This window comes from Bactrocera dorsalis, chromosome 3 (assembly GCF_023373825.1).
Source record: "Bactrocera dorsalis isolate Fly_Bdor chromosome 3, ASM2337382v1, whole genome shotgun sequence".
NCBI lineage: Eukaryota > Metazoa > Arthropoda > Insecta > Diptera > Tephritidae > Bactrocera > Bactrocera dorsalis.
Genome location: NC_064305.1, coordinates 88,490,791 through 88,509,341, shown reverse-complemented (window position 1 = coordinate 88,509,341; position 18,551 = coordinate 88,490,791).

Sequence of the window (18,551 nt, the reverse complement as noted above, 5' to 3'; positions counted from 1 at the left end):
GCGGCCGTGTAAAATTAAGGTATACAGTGGCACAGGGCTGCCATCATTTTTATGTTATAGTAGACTTAATTTAGAAACAAAATACATATTATATGTATGTACGCATAATTTATATGAATCAGAAGAACAGTTTCAATCTTTTTTTCTTTTAGTAAGGGATTATATCCATTTGTGATTCCTAAAAAATCGAGTTTTGTTTTTGCATATACATACGTACATCTATCGATTTTACATGTATTTAAAAACGTTCTCCGAAAATTCGAAGTTGATTCAACAAATAGGTTCGGAGATAGCAGTATATTTGTAAGAACTTTTACTTCAGTGTAATAGGCTTCCAAAACTTTAGCCACGTTTTTCTCGAAAAGCTGTTTTCAGACCCTATGAGGGGAAGTTTTTCCGACTTGAAATTTCTACATGTATTTTTCAGGTAATGTTCGAAGAAATACTATCTTTCATAATCATTTTGATTTTTTAATCCGATCTAAAGTGTAAATTTTACAATAAACTGCGGTTTGTCCATTTCTTTCAATGCGCGAGGCGATTACTTTTAATGTCTTCAATTGACTCAAAACGGATTCTCCGGAGACCCGGTCATGTTAGTTTGCTGAATAGCCAGAAGTCACACGAAGCTAAATGGTTACGACACGATATTGGCACGAATAATCATTGCAGTATGCGACGGTGCGTTATCGTGGTACAAAATTAAGAGTTGTCGGTCCATAATTCTGGCTCTTTTTACGAAAAGCTTCGCGCAAACTAGGCATAACCCTCAGATAAGATTTTTGTTGACGGTTTGGCCAGTCGGAATGAATTCGGAGTACACCACAACTCGATAATCGAAAAAACTATCAAAATAATCTTGATTTTTGAACTGCTTTGACGCGGTTTTACGGCTTCGAATCACTTTTCGTGAGAATACATCCAAGACTCAGCGCGAGAAATAGTTTTTCTTGACATACAGTTAGTCGGAAAATATTGTTTCCCAGATTTTAGGCGACGCTTTTTTCGAAAAAATTTAGTGATCTTGGACTTAGGACAAAGAATATTTTTTCTCAAATAGGTGATTATACTTTTCATGAAAAATAAACAAAAGTTTTAGTGCTAACAGCTGCTAAAATATATACACTGCAATTGTTAACTGCCAAATTAACCAATTGCTACTCTACTACTCTATGTTGGCAACCATGTGAAATAAATTCGTTCGTTTGCGTCCTCGTCAGCGCTTTGTATTATTTGTGTGCAGAGTAGTTGTTGCACTGTCTTACCGTAACAGTCGTGTGGTTGTTTTTCGTAACGTAGAGTTATCCACACACACACATACACACCCTAATATTAATGCAATGAATTTCTGGTTGCGATGACTGTTGTATACGTACATTCGTGCGTGCTGTACGTATGTGCAAATGTAGCTATTGTTGTTCTCATTGGCGTTGTTATTGCTATAGCAGTAGCCGAATGCAGCAAACATCTGCCGCGAACAACAGACGACAATCAGACTGTCAAGCTATTATTTTGAATGTGCAAATGATAAATAAAGGCGTACCAAATTGGAAGTAAATGTATCTACACATGGCCAAACTATATAATCAAACATAAGGTATATTTATACATACACACATATGTATGTATAATGTTAATAGCATATACATACATATGTATATGTCTGCATACATATAAAACCTATTCACGAAGTCTCATTAACATATGAGGTGTAAATAAATTGTTTAGCAGTTATCGGTCCTTTAAAGAGTATTGGAGTTTTTAAGCCGCTTCACTCTCACAAATTTCGAAGATCAAACCGGGACCACATTATAGTAACTGGGCTAGATTTTTGCAAATTTTTGCGAAAGAATTCAATGCTATATCGGACGAAGCTACGGATGGATCATATTGAGTATCTAACTTAACAAAACTACTAACACTAAAACAAATATCTACATACATATATATGTACATCATATTAGTACTCGAAAAAGGTATTTGTAGTGTCGTAAAAAACGGCAATTAATATTTTTACTATTCGTTTTTCCATTAGTTATTTTTTAACGGTACAAGAATACCGAAAAAATCAAAAAATTAAAATATTAAATATTAAAAAATTAGCTGATGAGGTGGAGAGTCTTAACAGATTGGCACGTGACTATACTTACAATTTCAACCCTCCTAGCAATCTGAAACCAAAGAAAAACTTATTTACCCATAATGTCTGGTTCTAAGAACGACTTCAGGCGACTGCCTGAAAAACGAAATTTTGTACCGCTCTTTTTGACTGTTTCAAATTTTAAAAAAATAGTAAATACTTCAACTTTCCCCTCCATAGGGTTGTGCGCTATGTTTGGGACCCGATTTTGATGACGACCATGGCAAACGAAATAATGACTAGCAACAATCCGCATCAAAGCGAAGTTCTTCAACATATCGCTGATTTGCGCCCACACCCCGTCGCAAGAGAAGGACGATGTGACCAAAGATTCCTTCTATGAGCGCTTGGAGCGCGCCTATGAGAGCTGCCCCCGCCACGATGTCAAAATCGTGCTTGGCGACTTTAAAGCCAGGGTGGGCAAAGAAGGTATCTTTGGCACTACAGTTGGTAAATTCAGCCTCCACGATGAAACATCCCCAAATGGGTTGAGGCTGATCGACACGGGCTGGGGCCCGAAATATGGGTATCTGTAGTACTAACTTCCAGTACAAGAAAATACATCAAGCTACCTGGCTGTCTCCGGATCTACCAACCAGATCGGTCATGTTGTGATAGACAGAAGACACGTCTCCAATGTTTTAGATGTGCGAGCGCTCCAAGGTCCTAACATCGCCTCGGACCGAGCACTCGTCAAGAACTCGGTATAAGAGAACTATGGGGCGACATCTCAAACTACAGCTGCAACCGAAACCATTGGTTTTCGGAAAACGCAAATGAACAGCTGGTACGATGAGCAGTGCTGTGTCTCAGCGGAGAAAAAACAGACTGCCTACTTCTCAACGTTACGATCGACAACAACACGTGCGGGATGGGATAGATACCGAGAGTTGAAGAGGGAAGCGAGGCGCATTTCTAGACAGAAAAAAAGGCCGAAATGCGTGAGTATGAAGACCTTGATAAGCTGGCCGACAGGGGTAATGCTCGAAAATTCTACGAAAAAATGCGGCGGCTTACAGAAGGTTTCAAGACCGGAGCATACTCTTGTAGAACCCCCAAAGGTGATCTAGTCACCGATGCCCAGAGCATACTTAAATTATGGAGGGAACACTTCTCCAGCCTGCTGAATGGCAGTGAACGTACAACGCCAGGAGAAGGCGAACCCGATTCCCCAATCGATGTTGGGATTACCTGACCATGAAGAAGTTCGAATAGCAATTACCCGCCTGAAGGATAACAAAGCGGCAGGGGCCGATGGATTGCCGGCCGAGCTATTCAAACACGGCGGCGAAGAACTGATAAGGAGCATGCTCTCGACAGCACGGAAAGGAGCTGCCTTTATGCCGCGATGTCTGAATTTGGTATCCCCGCAAAATTAATACGGCTGTGTAAACTGATGTTGAGCAACACGAAAAGCTCCGTCAGGATCGGGAAGAACCTCTCCGAGTCATTCGATACCAAACGGGGTTTCAGACAAGGCGACTCCCTATCGTGCGGCTTCTTCAACCTGCTGCTGGAGAAAGTAATTCGAGATGCAGAACTGAATCGAGCGGGTACAATTTTTTATAAGAGTGTACAACTGCTGGCGTATGTTCTGCTTTCTCCAGACTGGACAAGGAAGAAGAGCAAATGGGTCTGGCAGTGAACGAGGGCAAGACGAAATATCTCCTGTCATCAAAGAAACGGTCGTCGCACTCGCGACTTGGCTCTCACGTCACTGTTGACAGTCTTAAATTCGAAGTTGTGATAAATTCGTCTATCTTCTAACCAGTGTAAACACTAACAAAAACATCAACCTCGAAATCCAACGCAGGATATCTCTTGCCGACAGGTACTACTTGGGACTGAGTAGACAATTGAAAAGTAAAGTCCTCTCTCGACGAACAAAAGCCAAACTCTATAAGTCGCTCATAATTCCCGTCCTGCTATATGGTGCAGAGGCTTGCACGATGACAACAACCGATGAGTCGACGTTGCCAGTTTTCGAGAGAAAAGTTCTGCGAAAGATTTATGGGATATATGACGACATTGACATAGTCCAGCGAATTAAAAGGCAGCGGCTACGCTCGTTCTGGAACGCTGTTGTTATCTATCACATATCTCGTACAGCTCATCGTTCCATCGAATGCGATATTGGAAAAAGTACTCGAAAATTGGTTTCGTCGAATTCGTTTCTGAAAAAGAAGTCATTTGTATGATGTTATTCAGAACTTAATTGTGTATGTACTAGGGTGTGTTTTTTTGAATCATAGAACTCTTGTTCTTGTAATACTTATATAATAAAATATCATTTTTGATTGTAATTCGTTCATGATTTCATCAAATAATGAATGTTGAATTATTTCGCAACATTTTCTTATATGAGCTTTGCCCACACCTGAAGGTATTTCCAAGTTCCAAGAATATAAAATTTTCAGTTATACCAGAACTTAGCTCTTCTTTACACATTCAATTTTGCTTAAGTGATTACTCTCTGATTAGATTAAATTATTTTTTGCCTGTTCTGTATACACCATACCCACATACATACATACTTTGTTCTACTTACAATGACCTAGCAGACTTCGATCTGATCAAAGATCGGCCAAAAACTATTACATATTCGGGTACAATTCGACCCTTTCTAACGCATATCCTCAACAAATATTGTTATAAATATACGTTTCTATACAGTCAGAGACCTATTAGTCAACAGTTCGCTTCGTTGCACTGGTATCCGACAGTATTCTTACCGCTTTAAATGGCTGCACAAAAATAAACAAATATTAAAAAAAATCCACATCAATAAAATGATTCAGCGGCTGTCATTTACACCCGATTTTTTCGCATAACTCTTCAGCAAAAAAATCCAATGCAAATTAATAGTTTGCAAAAAATTTGCTCAGCGGTCAAGCAAAATTAAATATTAAAGCGGGTAGGTACATGTCGAACGTGCCGATTAGCATAACTAAGCGCTGCACAGTTGTTGGGCGCCTGCCAGACCGCTCATAAATAAAAGCGCTAAGCTGGCAGCAAGTGAGCAACCTAAAAAAATCGAAAGAAAGTGTTAACGACTTGATTTCATTACGGTGGCTAAGGGCCGGGGTCCGTTTCGAATGTCAAGCAGTCCAACTGGCAAAAGCAAGCAAAGTCAGCCAAGACGAATGTAATGACACCCAAGAGACACCGAAGATATGCAACGGATGTAAAAGTAAACGATATTGAAACGTTTAACGGTGTACGAAGATGTAAAATTTTACGAGCAGCAATGTATTGGCGAAAGGGCCGGGTCAAAAATGGGTTGCATTCAAACTATGTGTGTGGTGTGACGGAAGAGGGAAGGGCAAGATTTAAAGACGGAAACTTTAAGTTAATGAAATATTTACGGAAATTGAAAATGGGGAAGCAAGCCGCAGCATGAAAAATCTAGACACGCTGAGTAGCAAACCATTTTAAATGCCCCTGTTGGGAAAATCGGAACATCACATACAAGTATATCATATATAATATATTATATCCATCACTAAATTGGAAAAGGTTCTTCCAAATCAATTATAATATAAATTAAGAAACCTAATTCTATTTTAGTGAGTCTTATGAAGTAACTATATATACATATTTATGTAAATTATCAGCGTGACGGCTGAGTCGATTTATCCATGTCCATCTGTCTGTCTGTATATGAGCTATATAAGCTGTTTAGTTTCTAAGATCTCTATCTGAAATTTAGCACACGCCCTTTTCTCTTCAAGACACTGCTCTGATATCGAAACTGATAACGGATAAAGGATACAGACGAAGATGGAATACAAATTGACCTATCAAAATCAAGCTTTTATTGAAAACTTTTTCATCTAGGAAATTATCTTCACGAAATTTATCACAGAATATTGTTCAAGACAATGCTACAATCTCTACACATTTTGTATAGATCGCCATTATATCATATGGCTGTCATACAAACTGGCCGATCGAAATCAAGACACATAACTTCATAAAAAATCTGTTTTACTTATTAAGTAACCAAAATACGGTTTGAGGGTTATATCAAACAATGTGGATAGAAACAACATGAAAACATTTTCCCTTGGATGCCAACCATTGGCCGTTTACATTTTCAGATATAGTTCAATAGATCTATAGTTGCTATAAGAAAAATAATAAAAAAAAATATTAATTATAATACGACTTTGCATCTTTGACAGTTGTGATAAGGGCTCTTTTAGACGGTCGAGGAATTTTTTCGGAACTCTTATTACGGCTGATGAAAATTAATTTATACATTGTACCAATAGATCTCGACGATTTTTATAAACGACTGAGACTCTTCGCCAAATCAAAATGCTTTGGAAATCTAAGAGACAGACAGCCAAACATGGAATGCTAACAATGGATTAATCGATAGTTCCGAAGTTAAAGTCTCTACACCGTCTAATAAAACCCCGCAAAAAATGCCAAGACTTTGAGCAAGTTTTCTTAAGCTATAAATGTACGCTTCGGAAAAAAGATGCGCTCGTGTTGGCAGGATAACTCCTTATAGGATCATCTAAAGTGAAAAAAAACCTTAATGTAGAACTTGGGCGAAGGAAAAAAAATGAAAATTTCACGACATTTTTTTCACATAGTTTTAATCGAAAAAAAATCCTTCGTTCAAGCTTTTAAGAATTGTATTTCAAAGAGATGGGTAAAATTTTATGAAGACCGGTTGAGAAGTTCTCGAGAAATCTTGTCAACCAACTTCAAAAACACAGTTTTTTCATTACTTCATATGCAGATGATTGTTCGATATTGACGCCATTCAGCGGATTTTTCCGATCTTTCTCGTTTTTTCTCTGCAAGGAGCCTGGCATTCTCCCCCACTACATCCATAGCGATCATATTAACGAAATGAGCAAAGGAGTACACACTGGATCTTATTAGCACGGTCGATGGCTTAAAAATTCCGACCGCATTTAATGCAAAAGTTTAGAGCCGTAACAAAATCCTCAAGTCGCGAGCCAGAACTCATGGGAAAAAGACAAAGAAACATTGTTGGCAACCGGGGTCGACCGGTCATGAACTACGCTGCACCGATATGGCCACCTGGATGTAGTGAAACGCAGAAGAAGAAGCTTCAAACACATCAGAATACTGCACTTGGTATTATTACAGGATGCCACTGGATGTCTCCTGTCAAACACCTACTAGTGAGCTCAGCATGCTGCCGGTCAATTACACATTGTACTCCTCCCATGCAGTTTCTGCTGGTTTGATTTCACAGAAACTTGAACCTTACCACATAAGCAAGAATAAGATAAGCGTTACAACAACAATAATATTGCAAGTTGTTAAATATTATACAAGGTGCGTTCCAAAGTAAACAGGACTTAAAGAAAAAAACAGTACAAATGGGCTTTTCGGCAAAATCAATTTATTTTATTCAATATATTCTTCTTCTGCCTCAATACAACTTTTTGTACGGTCCAAAAGTATGTCGAACGATTGTTTCAGCTCGTTGGTCGGTATGGCCGCCAGTATGCCGGTGCAGGCCTTTTGAATGGTCTCTACGTCTGCATAACGCTTTCCTGTCATAGGCAAATGCATTTTTCCGAAAAGGAAGAAGTCGCACGGTGCCATATCAGGTGAATACGGGAATCGTCCTTCAAATGTTGGATTCTGAGCAATTTTTGCTCGTCAGTCAATTTGTGCGGAACAAATCGCGCACACACCTTTGGTAATCCCAAAATGTTCGGTCAAAATGCGATAAATCGATGTTTTGGAGATGTTCAATTCCATTTCCATGAATTTCAGTGATAATTTCGGCTAATTTTTGATGAATTCACGCACAGTTTCGATGGAATTTCCGGTGATCACGGATTTTAAATGGTCCACATGTTGATCGTCATTTATGTCCTCACGACCACTTTAAAAACATTGAAACCACTCGTGCACTCTACTACGGTATAAACTTGTTTCATCAATTGAAATGTTTCGGTAAAAGTTTTACTAATTTTAAAACAAAATTTAATGTTGGCTCTTTGTTCGAAGCTCATTTTCGCATCGATAACACAAATATACTGACACTTAAACGCAATAACTTCACTTCCAATCAATGAAATGTCATGAAATTCTCACTGGACAATCGATGAAGATAGCCGATTCTAACGCACCAGTCGACATATAGATGGCGCCACCAGGGGGCGCTAGTCCTGTTTAATTTGAAATGCTCCTTATATTGTAAAAGTTTATGTTTTCATTTATCTTACTTCGATACCTTTTTCTACGTTGGTAGTTTATAGTTATACCTAAAAACAAGTTGAAAATATAATATGAATAATTATTTAAAGTTAGGATGAAGTATTTCTTGAGCATTTTTGAGCATCTTTGATTTGATGCTTGGCTTGACACTCTCAATCTTTATTTCACAGAATAACAAACAAGAAAGTTTAAAATTTTAAGCGAAGAAATCTTCATTCATTCTACACATACAGCTGACTAAAAAATATAGGCTGCCAAAACCTTATGACCACCAACCAAACCACAAAAGGCAAAAGCTGGTTGCCGCGACTAACACATTCCCGGTATACTCTCTTTAAGAATTACTCGCACAATCATTTGCGGCAAATTATACATGGCAAGCACATCCCCAAGATCCGGAACAGATAGGGGAATGGAGGCATATTATGTTATACAAGAGTTATGAAGTGATTAAGAAAAGTTCTAGATAAGTTTAGCCATCAAGGGAAATGAAGCAACTGATGAGTTACATACATATAACATACATACTGTACACATATACATATACATATGTATGCATTTACAGGTATATCTTCCGTAGAAAAACTTCATCTTACATACATTTATACTACATTCATAGGTAGATTTGTACTTATATGTTCAAGTTCAAGTTTATGTTCAAGCTTCTGCTATGAAAAATACTAGTTAACATCAAGAAATTCGTGACTGAAATTGAACTAGCTGGAGCAATACTAGATCAAAGATAGAATTAGTGAAAGTAAAATAACCACTCCCAAACTACTCTAACGCTGATTGAATCGGTACCAATTATTTAAGTTACATCTCCATATTCGCTGCAGAGGAATAAAGCACAAACAAGTAAGGAAGAGCTAAGTTCGGATGCAACTGAACATTTTATATTCTTGCAACTTGCAAGAATCAAAGCCAGGGAAATACCTTAAGATGCAAACCGTCAACCAGCTTGTTCCTATCTCGAATCATCCTAATCCACAAAAAAATTTCGAGATAGAGAGACTTCGATTTATGGAGGGAAATCTGTATAAAATTTGACTTCTCTTGCCAATTCAAGAGTTCAAATTATGGAAAGAAAATCATTATACATTATGTAATACAGTGTATAGTGTAGGTATAATAAGTTTACCACGAAATTATATGTTTATTATATGAATGCTAGGTCAAGTTTTCGCCTAAGTTATCCATTTTAAGCACAAAGACATAGTGTTATCAGTAAAATACGTTTTCATAGAGATAATTCACATGTTGCATATACGAGGGCGATAAGTGTGAGGCTACCTCATCGATCCATGGCTACTATCTTAATTTCAGCTGCACTCATAGTTTTACCCCGTTATGAAATAAAAAGGAGCAACATCGGTCGACGATTCGACTCTTGTTATGTGCTGAACAGGGTATAATAAAATTACTTTCGGCAGAACCGAAGTTATTATTATTATTTTTTATTTTTTTTTTGAATAGAACTGTACTATGGCACAAGGGATTGCAGTAGGAAGAGGCATCTGCGGGCACAAAATTCTCCTAGTGTGAATATTATAAGAACTCCTACTGACAGAGTGATAATCGATGAAATCGTGTGATAACCTCGTCCACTAGCCATATAACGGCACTGTTAAAAACTACTAAAAGCGCGATTAATCAATATTTAAATACGCGAGAGGCATTAAATGTTACCCACAAGGTAGTAAAAGAAGGCTTTAAAAGAGCCGGGCTCAAAATTGTGCAATGGTTGTGGCACCGCTCATTTTTACGCAAAAGTACCTCGGTACCTGTTCGACCGATTTCAACAAAATTGCCCGCGGCAATCTTAAGTTAGAGTGTAAGTATGAACGAAAACGTCCTACAGTTACGCCTACTTCCTACATAAAACAATTTTAAATTCCATTTTATTATTTCAATTTCCAGTATAAAAATCTAGAATCAATGAATACTTTAGGACAAATTTTCGAATACTGTATTTGAGGTGTACCACATTATGACTAAAAATTGGCCAAATCGAACCAAAACTGTTCAAGGACCTAAGTACTGTATGCAGATATATGTCTAATTGTTAAAAATGGGTTAAATCGGGTCTTTAATTGTCTTCAATCCTTTTCTCTTCTAATGCCCTCTTTTCTGAGATCGGCTTTGGCTTCCCACCTGGAGTGTGTGTGGGCTTGTTTTGCGCTTCCTCCACTTACTTCAGTATTTCAGTCTATCGCTGTTCTGGCAATGTCGACCAGTAGTTTTCTTAAAGTATTTTTACGGCTTCATATTTCAATAGTCCGGTCCGGAGATTAGCTAATAACGCTTAACCAAAATCTCGGCATGATTCATAATTTCAAAGACTTCAGTTAAGAACCGATTGCTGTGTTTATAATCTGCGTTTTCTCTCGGTTTCGATAATTAAAAAGTTTGAAATGAGTGTATAAGCCCATTTTAGGTTTTGGGTACAAACTTTATATTCCAAATAAAAATTAAACATATGTATGTACAGGTACAAACATATAAGCAAATGTTAATTTCGGTTACACCGAAGCTATAATACCCATCTCAGATGCATTTTTAAATTGGTATAAAAAGTAAAAGAGTAAAAAATGCTATAAAATATCTTTGTATTGATTTCTAAGGGTAAGGTTGTATGGCAGCTATATGCTATAGTGATCTGATCTGGAAAAATTGTTCGATTGCAACTGACTTCGACTAAATTAATATACGCTACGTACAATATAAAAAATTTACTGAGTAAGTTATTAATTTGGTAAATTGGCTCTAACGCTAAGCCAAATTGAGACTTAAGACTTTAAGAAGTTAAGCAATGTAGGCAATGGTGAACCTGATATATGTATGTAATTTATTCAATGATTATGGCACCAATCTAGAAGTGAAAAAATAGACACACACAGTGAGAAATCCCTACGTAAGTACGCCATAAATAATTACACATACATATGTACACTTGTATGTACCATGTGTACATAAGTACTATGTAAACAAGAAACACTTATTTCAACTTTACACAAACTGATATCATTATTTAAATTCATTTATATACATATGCCTACAATTTGTTACATTTTACCTCGCTTATATATTGTTTATAGATTCATATACACACATATCAATTGGGTTTTGGTTTACTCTTTATCTACGTAGCATTCATATCTGAACACATAACCTTTTTGTAAACACCCTTCTTAGGCAGCGAATGACGTGCACAAAATGAAATGTTGGATAATTAAAAATAGACGAAATACCAAAGCGACGCAACCTTCCCCTCACTATCAATCAAAACTTGTGTGCGCCGAACGAGTGTTTGCACACATTCACGCGATCATAATTGAGTTTGTTTGTATTTAAGTGTTCTCAAAGGTTGGTTGGTTGGTATGCCAGCCCTAAAGCGTTGAAGGTGGATGAAGGTGGAGGGTATAGTGTGCCCACTACATACTTTCGGGCGAGTATATAGCACAATAGCATTACACATGAATTTATATATAGATGTTTATACATACTCATACTGTGTTGAGCGCTGAGTATGCATAATATACTTGTATGCAAATGAGCGCGAGCACATGAACACATAATAACATTTGTTATATTATTTGTACATATTACAGCATTTGCCCGAATGAAATTTCAGACTCCTTACATTATTTCTTATGCACTTACATGTGCATGTAAATGCCTAGAGAGGGTATCACAAGATGTCATAAATAAATTAAAAGCACACCGAGTCGGTCGCATTGAATAAAGGGTGAGTGTATGCTCAGAGTATGTTTTGCTGACTGCACGTTTTCTTTCTGTTTTTATTACCGTCTTTTCGGAGGTAACAGCTGTAGCAACAAATCCAGTTCAATAACAGAATGAGATTGTGACATTGAGTGTAAAGCTTCGTCGTCGATGTGTTACTTTTACATTACCGCTTAACATCGCCTCTTTGTTGGGGAACACTACATAAGCGACTACAGGGATGTAACATAGGTATGTATGGATTTATGTACGGGCATTTGAATGAATTTATGTATAATCTTACATATGGAATAAAACTGTGGCTGAGCTACTGCCAAATTTCTTTTGAGTGAGCAAGATGTTGTAAGTGGTCGCTTAAGCGTCATTAACCACTCACGTACTTTCTGGTGAGGGTTAAGTATTTAAATAGATACAAAGCGTAAGTAAAAGCAATGAGTGAGTACATAAATACTTACATACATACATACATATATGCATGTACATATACATATGTATCTAATACCTATCGCATGAAAGTTATCAAACGAAAAGCTCTTGATTCTTGATCGTTTAGATATTAAGGACTGAAGGGACTTATATTTTGATGTGGAAAGGGAGTAACAAAGGACCATTGAATGGATTCTATTCGGAATATTTATTTGATAACGAGGGCGTCTTTAAAAGCAAGCTATAGTTTGGAAAAATTCTAAACAGTTTTATAAATACGGCGTATTTTAGAATCAAGGGAAATGGCACCCTTAGTCTCTGAGAATGACAATTGATGCTCTGATATACATATATAGAATACTACATACATACATACAATATTGGGTTGTCAAAAAAGTCTTGCGGTTTTCGGTAGTTGGCGCTGAAAGTAGTTCTAGTTTTATTCGTCGCATCGGGTCATGCTATACCTTTTTGGAAAGCTCATTTCACTCGCTAACACGTGTTTGATTGATTGTCGTTTCTTTTAAGTCGCTCGTGAGTTGTAGCGTCGCAAACATGGAGCAAAATAAAGAGAAAAAACGACATATTTTACAGTACTACTAGGATAAAGACAAAAATGCATCTCAAGCCGCCAATAAAATTTGTGCAGTTTATGGACCCGATACAGTTTCCATTTCCACCGCACAACGATGGTTTCAACGTTTTCGTTCTGGTGTAGAGATGGTCGAAGATGCGCCACGCTCCGGCAGGCCTGTCGTCGAAAATTGCGATAAAATCGCTGAATTGGTCGAAAGAGACCGGCATAGTAGTCATCAAACCGTTATAAACCATTTGAAGAAGCTTGGAGTCCCTAAGAAGCTCGATGTATGTGTGCCACACGAATTGATTCAATAAAAATACCGCAAGACTTTTGTGACAACCCAATATATGTATGTATGTATTAGTTTTAACCTGGACAAAGCAGGTCTAGTTAGTAAACCTTATAGGAACTTAAGAACACGGATTAGTAGGAAACTTCACCTTTGTTTCGTCGAAAAAAGACCTTTTTTCATGAATTTTTTTAGAAAAAATTATTGCTGTAGGTTTATTTTACTTATTATTATATGAAAGTACAACATTTGAAGGATACTTAAAAAAAGTTTTATCGAAAAATAGCGAGTAATAACGGATTTATCGGCGATCTCTGCAGACACCTCGAAAAAAAGTTTTTGTGCGGTGACCAGCCTACAGCATCACTGGATCATCTGAAACCAAAAAATCAAAATGCTTTCTTTAGTTTATTAGTTTATCTTTCCATTGACGTCGATATTTTTTAAATTTTTCAATTTTTGAATTTTTGGTACCATTTTCAAGCCAAAATGACGATTTTTGACGAAAAAATCGACCTATTTGTTGTTGTAAAATTGTTAGTAATTAAAATGCTTGGAAAAACTCGACGTCATTCGAAAGCTATATATGTACATATATGTAGAACATTTGTACAAAATTTCAAAACGATCGATGCAGTAGTTTTTTCTGTAGGCTGGTCACCGACTTTAAAAATGACATATTTGGGAAAATCTATTCAAAGTTTTGTACACTCAGCACAGGTAGCTGGAAGGCGCGCAAACCTAAGTTAGAGGTACTGTTATTCAACCTGCTGTAACTTCGTTAGTTTTTCTCCGAATGACCTAAAACTTTAACATAATATTCTTGAGATGTTGATGGTTCAGAAAAAAATAAAAAAATGGAAAAAAAGTTGTCAAACCTTACCCTCCGAGTTTGAGTTCAAGTAACACTATTATAGTGGTGTTTTTTAGTTACTGTTGTGTTCCACATTATAAATAATGGAATATCGTTAGTTTTTGTAAATGAATTCTTTTGTTAATTCGGCCAAAGCAACGTGGTTTTTGTTTTATTGAAAATGGCAAGAGACAAATTTAAAAAAGCATTGCTACAAAATATGAATTGAACAAAAGCACAGTTTGGCGAATATACTTGTACATCGAGGCGGTCGCGTTCGCAAAACAAGCCAAAGGACAGTCAATTCAATATTACAACTAGTGAAAAAATCCTGAAATTGTCTCATCACAAATAATTAAAGATTTAGATTTGCAAATATTGACAAGAAGTGTGCCTCTTAAAAGCTTCCCTAGGAGGTGGTCGTCCCTCGTAAAAACCGATGGTTTCGGTAAAAAAAACCAAGCGTTTGAAATTCGCTAAAGAGCATCTAAGTTGGCCAATTAGTAAATGAAAAATGGTTCTATTCAGTGATAAGTCAAAGTTTAACTTAATAGCCAGTGATGGAATTTCTGATGTGCGCATTCCAGTAAATAAAAGATATGATCCTCGTTATTGGAAGAAAGCAGTTAAGCATGGTAGAGGCCATGTAATGGTGTGAGGCTGCTTTTCTGCTAACAGAATTGAGCCATTATATAATATTAATAGAATTATGAAACAAATATATTTTAAAAAGTATAATGTTGCCCTATGCTGGGTGGGAAATGCCATTTTGTTGAGACTTCCAACTGGACAATGACCCAAAGCACACGGCAAAAGTAGTATCAATTCTTGGCTTGAAGCAAACAACGTTAATGTTATGGAAAGGCCACAGTCCACAGATCTCAACCCTATTAAGAACTTAAGAGAGCTGGTTAACGCGTAGATAGGACTAACCTTAAAAATAGCGATGAACTTTTTAAAATACTTCAAAAAGCTTGTAACACGATTCTGATGAAAATCTTAGGTAATTTAATTGCCGCAATGCCGAGAAGATGTGCGGAAGTAATAAAAAACTATGAATTTGGAACAAAATATTAGTAAAACATATTATTTACCATTGTTCCAAGAAGTTGCACAGGTTTTGTCCACGTAATTTAAGAGTTGAAATCAAAATGGTATTCTTATTTATTTTTTTATGAATGAAATTTTTTGTTTAACATAAAAACGTTAAGTAAAAGTAAAAATACCAAATTTTAATAATATTATATTCAATTGACGGCCTGCAAAGGTTATTGGTAAAAAGCATACACTTTTTCTAAACTAATGTTTTAGTTGCATATGTTATGGCCATCACTGTATGTGCACCGTGGCGGATGCAGAGTAGAATTTCGGGGGAAGAACTATATAGTTTTTTACTTGCAACGCAAAGTTCTTTTCTTCGTGGAGTGCCACTTATGATGGAAATAATGTATAAGTTTTAACTTTGGATCCGCCACAGATGTGCACTTTGGAATGTAAAAAGAGACACCTCGAAGGGTGAAGTTCTCTCTCTTTTGCTTAAGTCCTCTCTTCCTCTCTGGAGCGGCTTATTAAAGGAACTCGGAGAAATATAATTTCTAGACACCATCTACGATCTTACCCAGGGCGATATAAATACAACTGGATAGTAGATGCAGTGAGTTTTTTCAGGGATGGATCGGTACCTAGAGAAAAGATATTAGGGCGAGTGGTTTATGTCTACCAACTGCCACCAAGGTAGCTGTACTGTACTTCCTTCAGAGAGGTGCACATTCACTACGATCAGAGCGGTAATAATGTGATCTTGGTGCCTCTGACAAAGACTAGTGTAGCAGTGTTTGACCTCTTGATCAGTAACATCAACATACTTTATTATCCGAAATGTGTTTGTATCTCGCGTCATAGCGAAATAAGTTTGCTAGAAAGACCCTAACAATCAAAAGTTGTTCCACTTTGAGATTCCTTTGACAAGAGGCCCTCTGCACTATTCCCTATTAGGACGATTCACAACTGCGATATGGTAGGTGTTCTAAATGGACACTGCCCAATAGGGTCACATGCGATGAGGCTACAAATTTCGTCGGATCATCGAAACACTTGCTGCTGAACCGTTGCTGCTGGTGCTAGACTGACTTCACCTTCAGCGAACCTGCTGATAAGGGATCCCTATCTGGAAGTTTTGTGAATCACAAAGAACCTGTGTTCATTACTGTCCAAATGCGTACTAATCCTGCGTTACTTTTGGTGTGATGAACAACCCAACGAAACTTTAACTTTAAAAAGCTTAACGTCAATTTTAAATCTCAACCGGCTTTATTTCTAAATAATACTTTCATTTTATTTTATAGTTTTCTATTATAACTTCGATTCGCCAAATATTGGAGATTATTGAATCGGACTTGCTATACCAGTACTTCGAGCAAACTGGCCTACAACCCTTTGTTATTTTGCTTTCTTTGATTGAGGAATTATTCTTTTGAAGATGAGACACATTTTAGCAGCCTTTAAGGCTTATGTTTTCTGTATTTTAAATTTAAGTCGGAAGTTTTGAAAATCAATAATAACAAGAAAAAAGTCAAATTTTTCTGCTCCGAAGTTTTAAAACCCTTCACAGGTGCATTTCTTATAGCATAAAAGATCTAAACAAGTCGATCGAAAATTGTAACTTTAGCTTGAAAAATAATCTAAGCCAAATTTCCTGAAGAGTAATGGTTCAGTTTGTATGGCAGCCACATGCTATAGTTGTCCGATATCGACGGTTCCGATAAATGTACAGCTTCTTGGGGGGGAAAGGACGTGTGTTTTCAGATCGATATCTCTAAAACTGAGGGACTAGTCCGCGTATATACAAACTAACAGATTAAGCTAATTCGACTCGGCTCATCAAGCTAATAATTTAGACATATTTTTTTAGGGACTCTGACGTATGTATGTCTATATACTCTTTTCTATCAATTCAATTCGATATTAATATATACATAAACACAGTTTTTGACAAGAGAGCAGGGCGCAAGGCAATCAAGCAGAGAAATGGCGAATTAAAGACAGCTAATACAAGTACATATGTATCACTTAACTCATAACAATGTGTGCAGGGATTTCTAGTGTTTGTAGAAAACTATAGTTTTGCATAGTTTTTGTGTGAAATTTCTATCGGAAACAAGAAATTTAAAGAGATTCATATTTCTTAATAATTAGTCTTCTAGTTAAACTAAGAAAATCCCAAAAATAGTGTAAAATTCTACTTTTTTTTTAAATTGAAAAAAAAAATGGTTTTTGACCAAAAAATGTTTACTTTATGTTGTTGTTTAAAAATATGTTCAAACTTGACTTTTCTTAATTTTTTTTAGTTAAAATAGAAGATAATTTAATGCCAAAAATAATAAACTTTGCCTCAATTTCATACCACGTTTAGTTTTTTTTCTATTCTGCCTGCCAATTAAAAAAAAATCGTAAAAATGAAAAACCAAGAAATTGCGCGTCAAAGTTGTCGTTTTTTGCCCAAGCTCATATACCTACTAGACGCTCGGGCACTATCAACATCAATTTTGTGAAGCTTCTAAAGCAGGCTTCCCCTTTAAATCCCGAAATATGTTAATATAAAGCAGCTTCATAGTTTATTTGTCAATAGTTGATATTGCATTTGGCAATAATAAAAGTCTCTGCACAAGACACCCACGGTAATGTCTGTTATTTACTAATTTAAGCGGTTCCAAATTGTTTAGGATTTAAAAGGCATTTGTTTCAAATCATGCTTATGTTTTTTCTATAACTTGTTTTTGGGCAAGGGAAGTTTATGGGAATATACTACTTTAAGACTCTAAAGTATGTATTATTAAATTGATTAACAGGTTCGTTCAAACAGTTTGAATTACATATTAGTTACCCAATATACTACATATGTATGTATATTGTAATCATCTATGTACATATGTAAATATATATGTATATATGGAGATATACATATGTATATTTACGACGATTTCATTTAATTACAACAATGTTTTCAGTGACAATTTTATTCGCCAGCATTTGACACGTTTCTAATTTCAATCGCAAGTGCCACATAAAGCTGGCCGTGGGGCCGTCTACATTGTGAACACAAAATACGGTAATAAACGGCTCAACTCAACGCCAACAATAGCAACAGCAGACACAGAATTGTTGTCGGTAGCAGAAACCAGTTCGAAAATCCAACATTTACAGCATCAACTGTCGACCAGTTTATTAAACACAATACAAAAACAACAGACTTCGCAGCAGCAACTCAGCCGAAGTATTTACCACAGTCTCCACCGAGTGCAGA